The 12,098-nt window shown below is 42.1% G+C and overlaps 1 pseudogene; it reads left to right on the top strand.

Moving 5' to 3' along the window:
* Positions 1 to 862: 862 nt before the first annotated feature.
* On the top strand, positions 863 to 6,894 carry LOC121845441 (annotated as a pseudogene).
* The last annotated feature ends 5,204 nt before the right edge of the window (positions 6,895 to 12,098 follow it).

The raw sequence follows: 12,098 nt of genomic DNA on the forward strand, positions 1-12,098 counted from the left end.
ATGCACGGAGCCTAATATAAATGTGAAAGAACATAGAAAAATAAAGAAAAAAGCTTGGAATATATAGGCATTTAAAAATAACTTCAAGTTCAATATTCATATTCTACACATGCAGCCTATACCTCTTAGAAAAAGGGTTCCAAAAGGGTTCTTTGGCTGTTGCCATGGCAGAGCCCTTTTTGTGTTCCGGTAGAACAATTTTTGGTTCCAGGTAGAACCCTTTTGGGTTCCATGTAGAACCCTTTCCACAGAGGGTTCTACATGGAACCAAAAAGGGTTCAACCTGGAACCAAAAAGTGTTCTTCGAAGGGTTTTCCTATTGGGACAGCCAAAGTACCATTCGGTATTCTAGATAGTGCTTAGGAGTGTAGATATTCATTTCCGATAGCCATTTAGAGTCCGTTGAAATGTTGATTCATGCATAGAACAACATAACATTTGATATGCTTTTAAACATTTCATGTGCCATTATAAAGGCTCATACACACTTATAAGAAGTTGTACCTCATTATAACAGCAGTCTGCCAGTGTTACTGAACAGACCATCATATCCACTGACTCATCGTTAAAGGTGTGATGTTAATGATTTGAGTTTTGATGAGCACATCACAATATGATGAGCCATGTTGTGACAGTGAAATACTAAAATGTTGAAAGGTGTTTTTCTAAGCAGAAGCTTGTTATACGTCCACACATGAGTGTTCTTTTGATAAATCATTAAAAACACTCCCTATGTGTGGACATATAACAAAGCATGTTGTTTCTCATAGATGTTTGACATTTATGACTGTCTGTACATTGGTGTTGTTGTCTGTAAATCAGGCTGTGGCTAGGGACGGCTATAAAAGCCATGAGGGACACGGCTCCCCCAGGCACTCTGAACCTGATCACACACACCTCCCACAAGGTAAGCAGCTGCTCAGGCATCCTCATATTGATCATCAATGTATTGATCTATAGGTATAAGATAGACTCAGGATTAAGTTCACTCAGTCTAACTCAGATTTGTATGTTGTTCAACTCAAAAACACTCAAAACTCAAAAACATGCTTTATCAAATCAAATTGTATTTGATAGGAAAGGTGTAGACCTTACAGTGAAATGCTTAATTACAAGACCTTAACCAACAATGCAGTTTTGAGAATACATACAAATTAAAAATAATAATAAAAGTAACAAATAATTAAAGAGCAGCAGTAAAATAACAATAGCGAGGCTATATACAGGGGTACCGGTAGTCAATGTGCAGGGGCACCGGTTAGTCAAGGTAATTGAGGTAATATGTACACGTAGGTAGAGTTATTAAAGTGACTATGCATAGATAATAACAGAGTAGCAGCAGCATAAAAGGGGGGGGGGGCAATGCAAATAGTCTGGGTAGGCATTTGATTAGATGTTCAGGAGTCAGGGGTAGAAGCTGTTTAGAAGCCTCTTAGACCCAGACTTGGCGCTCTGGTACCACTTGCCATGCGGTAGCAGAAAGAACAGTCTATGACTAGGGTGGCTGGAGTCTTTGACAATTTTTAGGGCCTTCCTCTGACACTGCCTGGTATCGAGGTCCTGGATGGCAGGAAGCTTGGCCCCAGTGATGTACTGGGCCGTACGCACTACCCTCTGTGGTGCCTTGTGGTTGCAGGCCGAGCAGTTGCCATACCAGGCAGTGATGCAACCCGTCAGGATGCTCTCTGGTGCAGCTGTAGAACCTTTTGAGGATCTGAAGACCCATGCCAAATCTTTTCAGTCTCCTGAGGGGAATAGGTTTTGTTGTGCCCTCTTCACGACTGTCTTGGTGTGCTTGGACCATGTTAGTTTGTTGGTGATGTGGACACCAAGGTTCTTGAAGCTCTCGACCTGCTCCACTCCAGCCCCGTCGATGAGAATGGGGACGTGCTCTGTCCTCCTTTTCCTGTAGTCCACAATCATCTCCTTTGTCTTGGATATTTATTTTTCATTTGTTAAGTAACTCAGTAACTCATTATTTCTGACACTCTTATTGACCTGTTAGATAAATAATTCAGTCAAGTCCAGGAAACCAATTGCTTTTGATAAACTGAACAAATAATACTGGGCACTGCAGCCTTTTCTCACCATTAGTGTGTTTACCAGACTGCCACTCTAATGCGTTTGTATTGAGATGATGTGGATGGCTCTAATCAATTCATAGAATGTCAAACTGACCAATTGGAACCCCATTCATAAGCATCCAATTAAATTGATACTATCCCAAGTAACCTAGTAGTCTGAGTCCCACTCTCTTTAGCTAACATGCTACTCCTTGCCACTTATTGTCATTGCCAAAGAGACTGGCCTTTACACAATCTCAACGTTCGCTGGATTTATGGTGGAGTTGCTCATTGGTTGTTGGAAATAACATTCATATTTTCCATGACAACATGTGGTGCCTTGGAAATAGAATTTATAACAAAGTCAAAAAACAACATTTAGCTGTTAGCTAGGCAAGTTGTTGTATTTTGACATTTTGTGGCTGGAATTGCAGTATGTATTTAGTGTGATAATTTAGACTTCAGCTAGCAACTTTGAACATACTGTTTTAGCCTGGACAAATAAAAAACGGTTGCTATACCAACGTGTTCTGTGGAGTTCCAATATTTGCATAATCATTGTGATTGGAGGATAGCTGTGAGGTTGATCGACTCAGGATCAAATCCTCTGAATCAGGATCAAATCCTCTCATTAATGATAGAAGGTTTGAATTTGAAGTTGAAAGAAAGGCCAGTCTCTTTGTACATGACATGGAGTACAAGGAGTGGATTAGCTAATGAGACTTGTACCCACAAAATCCATAAAATGTTACATTTTCCACAATGTATATGCTAATACATCCATCAATACATTATAATAAGTACACCCAATTAATTACAGTTTCATCTTAAACGTACAGAGAACTAGGCTATATCAAGTGCTGTTAACACTTTGTAAAAAAAAAAAGTATTGCGATAAATAAATAAATACTATTTCAACTGGACTTTTATCAGCATTTACAGTTGGGCTGATTTAAAAATAAATGTTTATGGACTGCAAAGTGGATGTAATGACTACACCGTCATGTGAATATTTCAGAAACGTCACCCACATGTTTCATTACATTGGCTAGGTTATTGTTAGATTGCAAACAAACTTGCCGCTGCGAGACAGTTTGTCAGTGCTGCAACACAGGCATTTTGAAAAATCACTTTTGAACCAGCACACCTATATGGTGTGTAATGATTAATATATTATGAGGAAATTCGGGGATCCAGTAGGGTATTTCCAGTTTCCGTTATGTTCGCCTATGATTCACTGTGTTTTCAGACCTCCGTTTTGGTATTGGGGAGTAGCCTTCTGTTGTTCTAAGGAACAGTCAGTGCTGTCGTAGAAACAGACTTATTAGACAGAAACTGAAAATCGACTATTTTTTATATAAAATAATAAGTTGGTTTCCAGGAAACAAAACATACCTGACCTTGTGAAGATAAAATACCAATGTGTGTTAGTAAATATGAACTGTGAGGATTTCTTTGTTCATTTCAATTTAATCAAACACTGGCATTGACCCAAATCAAGCAAGATAAACTCATATTCATTGAAGCATGGTGGACTGGCACTGCTTCTGATGATAAACAGGGAAATGATAAGAAACCTTTTCTATTGTCATATCACTGATAGGGTTGACATTGATGATGAAATGAGGTTAGTAGCTGGGTTACGGGAAGGAGGGACCTTCTTATACAGGCAGAGCCTTTGAGTGGACGGTTAGGTGTTCACACAACTCTGATCAGAGCAGACATGCTTTCTGAACTCATTAGATTTTCTACCTTTGGAAAGGATATGACATTTTGAACAAAGATTGCTTGGATTGTAACAAATCACAAACAAACTGTGGACTAGACCTTTGCAGAATGAGAAACATCATGGACTTGACCTTTGGCTTCTTTTCATGCGAATCCAGCAGGATGACATCTGAAGCTGAGATGGCGGTTGAGGAGGGCTACATATCCCCCCCGCCCACCAGGCCCACCCTCCCTTCCACCCAGTGTTCCATCCACTTGGGAGTCCAGGCAGGGAGTATGAGGAGGGGGAGCGACGTCTTCTCGACCAGCAAGGGCACGGTGAGCGAGAGGGGCCGTAACCGCAGCTGGCTACTCTCTAGCATCATCACTTTCAACGTCCTGATCCTAGGTATTGCTCTGGTCAGTGGCAGTGTCTTCAACAACGTTAAGATCAACGCCATCAACCTGCAGATCTTCCTCATCGTCCTCATCATCCTCACCACTGCCTGGATGCTGTACTACACCATCTACACATCCAGGGAAGATCATGCCGTGCTTTACAAGGATAGCCATGCCGGGCCTGTGTGGCTCAGGGGTAAGAGAAGACACTTTTCTGATCTTCTTGGTCTACAGCTGCTAAATTCCAGAGTTCCCAGTTGTTTGTTTTTATTCCTGGAAATCTGGGAAGTTTGTGGAATTTTGCAACCTTACCCTGTAGGATTCACTGTCTGGTAATACCACTGGACTGAATTAATAATCTCTCTTTGGATTGGGGAAGAGTTATATTCTAATAGGATATCATTTACTATACCTAGACAAAGTTTTACATTCACCCATTGTTTTTAATGAGTGTGATTATTTCAAATTGAATTTCATTCTGTTTTTTTCTCTAGGTGGACTGGTGCTGTTTGGCTTATGCAGTCTGATTATGGACGTGTTTAAGATTGCTAACTACGTAGGCTACCTGCACTGTGACTCTGCTGTGAAGATAGCGTTCCCTGTCGTACAAGCTGTATTCATACTTGTCCAGGTAAGAACACAAGTTCTGACATCTCAAATGGAGCTTCCATTAGGTGATATAACATTAAGGAAACCACTGAGGGATTTGGCTGGTGGGAAAAATGCAAGTATAGGTGATCATTGTATCTTTTTCAGACATACTTCCTCTGGCTCCATGCTAAAGACTGTGTACAGCTACAACGGAACATAACTCGGTGAGGGTAACTAACTGCTACTGTATAACTGAATTGATTTATTTATTGATGTTGTAAATTGATGTTTGATTGATGGTTGGACATTTAAACATTGCCCGTTGACCTTCATGTTTCCCAAGCAAAGTTTAAGTCTATTCTATTCTATTAAATTCAGTTCTGTTCTCTTCTATTCTATTCTTACAGAATTAAATAGTATTTAAAAAATAGTTAGTATTCTGTTCTGAACTCTTGTTTCCCTCTTGAAGCTGTGGGCTGATGTTGACTCTGTCTACCAATCTGATGTTGTGGATGGCAGCAGTCACAGAGGAGTCCATACACCAGACTGTTGTTCCACCAGAGGACGACAACAGCACACATTCCTATGACATCAGAGGTAGAGAACATTGTGTTGTTGAATCTTCTCTAGAAAATCTAAGTATGTAAACTGAAATGGGAATTCCTTGTTTAAATGAAGGATCATTAAAATAAAATACATTTTCAGTTTACTTTCTGAACTTACTGTATTTAAATAGAATTACCGTCGACTATGAAATACAACCAACCGACATAACAAAACATCACCTCAGAGTCAAACAATAATGTTTCATTTTATTTCAGCCCCTGGTGGATCCAGCAGCTGTAACTGCAGCCACTCTGCCTGTGCCGTCTTAGAAAAGGCCTATTACTACCTGTACCCATTCAACATTGAGTACAGCCTGTTTGCCTCGGCCATGGCCTACGTCATGTGGAAGAACGTGGGCCGCCTGGTAGACGAGCACAACCACCACTCGCTCCATTTCCGCCTGAAGGACATGCTGGTGGGGCCTGCGGTCGGGCTGGTCATGCTGGTGGCGGGCCTGGGAACCTTTGTCATCTACAAGGTGGACGTGGAGAAGGGGGACCCGGGAAACGTGACACGGTGCTGATGATACACTACGTGATGAACACGGTGGCTGTGACGCTCATGTCCGTCTCGACCGTGGCTGGTTGCGCCATCTACCGGCTGGACCAGAGGGACCACGTGTCGGGAAGAACCCCACACGGAGCCTGGATGTAGGCTTGCTGATCGGCGCCTCATTCGGACAGTTCACCATCTGTTATTTCACCATCGTGGCTGTGGTGGCAACGGGGGCCGAGGGCCACCTCAACGCTCTCAACCTGGCTGTCTCCCTGCTCACTGTGATCCAGCTCTGCCTGCAGAACATCTTCATCATCGAGGGCCTCCATCGCGAGCCCTTTCACGAAGACATGCACCAGGCCTCTGTATTCACAAACCCATACGTCCTTCAAGCCCAAGCCCATAGAGACATACACAACCTCCCAGGGACATTCATGGAGACCAAGACGCCCCCGGCCCTCACAGTTCACAGTATGCATGTTGCTCCTTCTGCTCTTTCTAGCTCCCCCTTCCTCAGCGCCATAGGCTGACCTGGAAGAGGAGGGCCCTGAAGGAGATCTGTGCATTTCTGCTGCTCTGCAACATCCTTGTGAGTAGCCTACTGAGTACCCACCACTGTCCTTTTCAAAATGGCTCTTTTAAAGGGCTTGTTAACCTAGGATGTTGTCCTTTCATCCAAAACCGTTTTTATTAAGTTTGGATGAAACGCCCTACCCACAGGGTACTCACTGGTTGAATCGACTTTGTTTCAATGATATTACATTGAACCAACATGGAATAGACGTTGAATTGATGTCTGTGCCCAGTGGGTATGTACAGTAGGTCGAAAATAAATAGAAACTACTGAACCATCCCTTTAAATTTTTCCTGTTTGCCTAACTTGCTCATGAGCCAAAGGGCTCCCTAGGATTTGTGCAGTACAATACATCATAGTAGAGTATGATCCTAACTAGTATGTTTAAGTTGAAAGATTGGACTGAACATCTTTACTCTGTTTCCGTTGACAGCTCTGGATCATGCCGGCGTTTGGCGCCCGCCCCAGTTTGACAACCCGATTGGAGCAGAGTTTACGAGTTCACCATGTGGGCGGCTGTTGTGAATATCGGACTCCCCTTCGGAATCTTTTACCGTATGCACTCAGTCGCCAGCCTCTTTGAGGTCTTCCTAACCTCCTAAACAGGCGAATTACAGAAACTATTCTGAAAATGTATAAAGATCTTTTTTTTTTACAATCTGTTTTATTGTTCTTTGTTCTGTCCTGAACATGCACTGAAACATATATAAAGGATATAAAGAATACAATTTCATTTTAATGAAATATGTCAATATCAGTGAGCTATTAAACTGTATCTAGTAAACTGTATAAATAGTTTTATATTAATTATAATTGATGACTTTGTAATAAATTGCACATACATTTATGTAAACATTTTCTGGGATATGAGTCATTCTTCTTTGTGGCACACTGTAATACAACACAGACCAATCACAAGCACTACTTATTTTTACTATCTCATGAGTTTACAACAACTGTCTTACCTGTAACACAACACACGTTTTATTACCCCATTGATTACAAACATGGTTAAAACTATCATTTTAACCTGATGGATGGTAAGGTTTTGCATAGACCAGTCTATGGATGCATATTTCTCCACTCCCGTCCCTCAAGTGTTCAGCAAAGCAAGTGGGGGAAAAACCACATTGTTCTTGTTTGAATCCCAGGTTGCTCCTTTAATATTATGTACAGTACACCCAAAACAGTACTTAACCAGTGTTCCCTCTCTGTATTATCAAAAGGTATTCTGGTCTGGCTTCCTCTTTTTGTTCTGTCTACTCCAGATTCCACTGTGTTACATAGCTCAACTAGCCTGGTCCCAGATCTGTTTGGGTTACACAGCTCAACTAGCCTGGTCCCAGATCTGTTTGGGTTACACAGCTCAACTAGCCTGGTCCCAGATCGGTTTGGGTTATACAGCTCAACTAGCCTGGTCCAAGATCTGTTTGGGTTATACAGCTCAACTAGCCTGGTCCCAGATCTGTTTGGGTTACACAGCTCAACTAGCCTGGTCCCAGATCTGTTTGGGTTACACAGCTCAACTAGCCTGGTCCCAGATCTGTTTAGGTTACACAGCTCAACTAGCCTGGTCCCAGATCTGTTTGGGTTATACAGCTCAACTAGCCTGGTCCCAGATCTGTTTGTTATACAACTCAACTAGCCTGGTCCCAGATCTTGTCAAAGTTAGGTGGCAAAGCGGCAGATAGCCTGGTCCACAGCTGTTTGCCAAGTATCTTCTCAACTATCTGCACCAGATCTGTGTTATACAACCTGCAACTAGTGGTCCAGATCTTGTCAACTATCTGCAAACGGCAGATAGACAACAACCTGCATTAGTTCCTCTTCTCAACTATCTGCACCAGACAACAACCTGCATTAGTTCCTCTTCTCAACTATCTGCACCAGACAACAACCTGCATTAGTTCCTCTTCTCAACTATCTGCACCAGACAACAACCTGCATTAGTTCCTCTTCTCAACTATCTGCACCAGACAACAACCTGCATTAGTTCCTCTTCTCAACTATCTGCACCAGACAACAACCTGCATTAGTTCCTCTTCTCAACAATCTGCACCAGACAACAACCTGCATTAGTTCCTCTTCACAACAACCTGCATTAGTTTCTCTTCTCAACTATGCCAGTCATCTGCACCAGTGATTAGTTCCTCTTTCAACAATCTGGAATTAGTTTCTCTTCAACTATGCCAGTCAGGTGATTAGGAATGCCTTACAGGTGTGCTGATTAGTAATCCTGCACAGCTGTGTTGGGTGTTGTCTTCAGCTGGCCTGGTGCTGAAGGTAGTGCAGCCTTCCACAGTTCGGAACTGAGTCCACAGTGCTGCAGCCAGTGTCTCTGTCCATGGTGCTGAAGTGAGTGTACCTGCCTACTATGCTGAGGTGGGTGGCTCTGTCCATGGTGCTGCACTGGGAGTCCTTCAGCCACACCTATGCCCAAGTCTCTCACGGTGCCACAGGGCCTCAAGCGTGCATGAAATGCATCGAGTTTGTCTGGAAGAGAGGCATCATTGGCAGGAACATGGCTGGGTCTTTATTTGTAATTTGTAATGGACTGTAGCCCCTGCCAAACGCGGTGGGCATCGGAGCCTGTGTAGTATGATTCCACCTCATACCTATATTTTTATTTTGTTTGTTTAATGACTGCAGAGGTCGTAGCGGGACTTCTTGTTCCTGTCCTCAGCTGTAGCCTCAGGGTTGTCTGTGAAAGCCTTGTGTTCTGTAGCCTGGTCCTTTAGCTTAGCGCCAACCTCAGAGTTAATACAAGGCTTCTGATCAGGGAAGCAGCAAACCTTCACAATGGGAACAGTGCATTTCCTTATGAAGCCGGTGACGGAGGAGCTCGTCGATGTTGTCGGCTGAGTATCTGAACATATTTCAATCAGTGCAAACAAAGTAGTCCTGTAGCATAATCTGATTCTGATGACCATTTTTCAACGGTGCGAGTCACAGGTACTTCCTGTTTGAGCTTCTGCTTGAAAACAGGAAGCAGGAGTACGGAGTAATGATCTGATTTGACGAATGGCGGACAAGGAAGGGCCTTGTATGCTTGCTAGCTGGTAGAGTAACAGTGGTCTAGGAGATGTGTTGAAGGAAGTTGGGCATGACTTGTCATAGTGACACTGAATTAAATAACCGGTGACAAGGAAGGCAGCCTCCGGATGTATGTTTTTCCTGCTTGTTTATAGCCTAGTACAGTTTGTTAAGTGCCATCTTGTTATATTTCCTGTCCTGAGGTGGAATGTTTACAACAGTCATGATAACAGCTGAAAACCCATTCAGGAGGTGGAAGGGTTGGCATTTGACCATCAGGTATTCCAAGACAGGTGAGAAATGAGTCGAGACTACCCCTGCACATGAGTCAGCACATCATTTGTTGTTGATGAAGAGGCAAACTCCTCCCCTCTCTCGATTTCCTGACTCTACTGTCTTGAATGAATAATCCATCGAGTTGGATAGCCAAGGCAGGTATCTTGTCCGGAAGCCATGTTTCAGAAAAGCATTGAATATTTCAGTTACGAAATTCCCGTTGGTAGCAAATCTGCGTTTAGAGGTCATACATCTTATTATCAAGTGACTGTACATTGGGCAATAAAATGGAGGAAGAGGTGGCCGGTTTTTACCTTGATCTGGTCAGGAATCCCCCTCTCCTGCCTTCTGGTGTCTGTTTTGGGTTGGAATTACAGAAGGGCAGGACAGATGGGTGATTCAAGTTGAATCAGAGTGGGGGTAAGTAACTGCAGATCTGATGTTCAGAAGTTCTCGTCGGTTATAACAAATGATAGTGGATACATTTTGTAAATATAAAGTAAGATAAATGCCAAAAGAAACACAAAATAGCAGAGTTGGGTCGGAGTTCGCAAAACAGCAGCAACAGCGCCATCTATATTTCAGAAGCCACCCATAAGGCTATGTGAAATAGTGAAATATCTATGTGCTATTATTAGTAACAGCAACTGAGTTGATTCCCATGTTTTTCACCTTTCCAGGCATGTTTCGTCAGTGATTACTTCAAGGAGGACTTGCACATCATACTTGCACAGCATCATCTGCACATCTATCACTCCACTGTTCATTTGCTAAATTGTAATTACTTTGCTACTACGGCCTTTTTTATTGCCTTACCTCCTCATGCCATTTAACACACTGTATATAGACTTTTGTTTTCTTTCTACTGTGTTATTGACTGTACGCTTGTTAATTCCATGAGTGACTCTGTGTTGTTGTGTGTCGCACTGCTTTGCTTTATCTTGGCCAGGTCGCAGTGTAAATGAGAACTTGTTCTCAGCTGGCCTACCTGGTTAAATAAAGGTGAAATAAGATAATGGAGGATGCCCTTTTAAGGAACATGAATGGGGCAGATGGTTAGACAGCACTGCCATCTACGGTCCAAATGGAGAACAGGAAAAAAGAAAACTAAACTCTGGATCAGAAAATTCTTCTTATGGTCCTTTACTGGTTCCTTTATGAACATGTATAATATACTATTATACAGCATAATTCAAGAAAGAAATGCACAAACATCAAACACGACAATGCTGGTGCAGAATGACATGCAGACAAATATAACAATGTACATGTAAGATATAGCCATTGCTTTTACACAGTAACATGAAGTCAGTTTGGATATTTGTTTCTTTCAGTCTGGAACAGACAATAGTGTCCTTTTCAAGTTCCTGAAGAGATACAATCCTTGTCACATTGCCACTTTACAAAGACCACAGCAGTAAGGTCTCATTTGAGGAAATGCAATTTCACAACATGACACGTTCTCACTTTAATGTGTCAAATGCAATTCATGTTAAATAGCAATGCCATCCAAGAATATTTTAGGCTGCTAACTAAAAGTGTAATTTTGATGTCTGTGCAACACGTTATAATAACTTTCATGAATAAGCAACAAGTAAACAATTTATAAGTATGTGTGTGCTTTGGGGACTCTTCTGACGAAGAGGAGTAGTATGAAGGATCGGAGGACCAAAACGCAGCGTAAGTGTTCATGTTTTTTTAATGAATAACGAACACTGAACAAAATAAACGTGAAGTAAATCAAATCGAAACAGTCCCGTGTGGCACAGACACTGACACGGAAAATAAACACCCACAACTCAAAGTGGAACCAGGCTCCTAAGTATGATTCTCAATCAGGGACAACGATTGACAGCTGCCTCTGATTGAAACCATACCAGGCCGAACACAGAAATCCCAAATTATAGAAAAAAAGAACATAGACAACCCACCCAACTCACGCCTGACCATACTAAAACAAGGACATAATAAAATAACTAAGTTCAGAACGTGACAGAGGGCTGCAGTAGATATCTCAGATAGGGGGAGTGAGGCCTAAGAGGGTTTTATCATCAACCAGTGGGTCTTCAAATCAAAGTTTATTTGTCACGTGCCGAATACAACGGGTGTAGACCTTACAGTGAAATGCTTTCTTACAGGCTCTAAGCAAAAGTGCAATTAAAAAAACATAAAAACAAAGGTATTAGGTGAACAAGTAAAGAAATAAAAACTACAGTAAAAACAGTGAAAACAGTAGTGAGGCTATATACAGTAGTGAGGCTATATACAGTAGTGAGGCTATATACAGTAGTGAGGCTACATACAGTAGCGAGGCTATATACAGTAGTGAGGCTATATACAGTAGTGAGGCTATA

The sequence above is a fragment of the Oncorhynchus tshawytscha genome, unplaced genomic scaffold (assembly GCF_018296145.1).
Source record: "Oncorhynchus tshawytscha isolate Ot180627B unplaced genomic scaffold, Otsh_v2.0 Un_contig_3505_pilon_pilon, whole genome shotgun sequence".
Classification (NCBI taxonomy): Eukaryota; Metazoa; Chordata; class Actinopteri; order Salmoniformes; family Salmonidae; genus Oncorhynchus; species Oncorhynchus tshawytscha.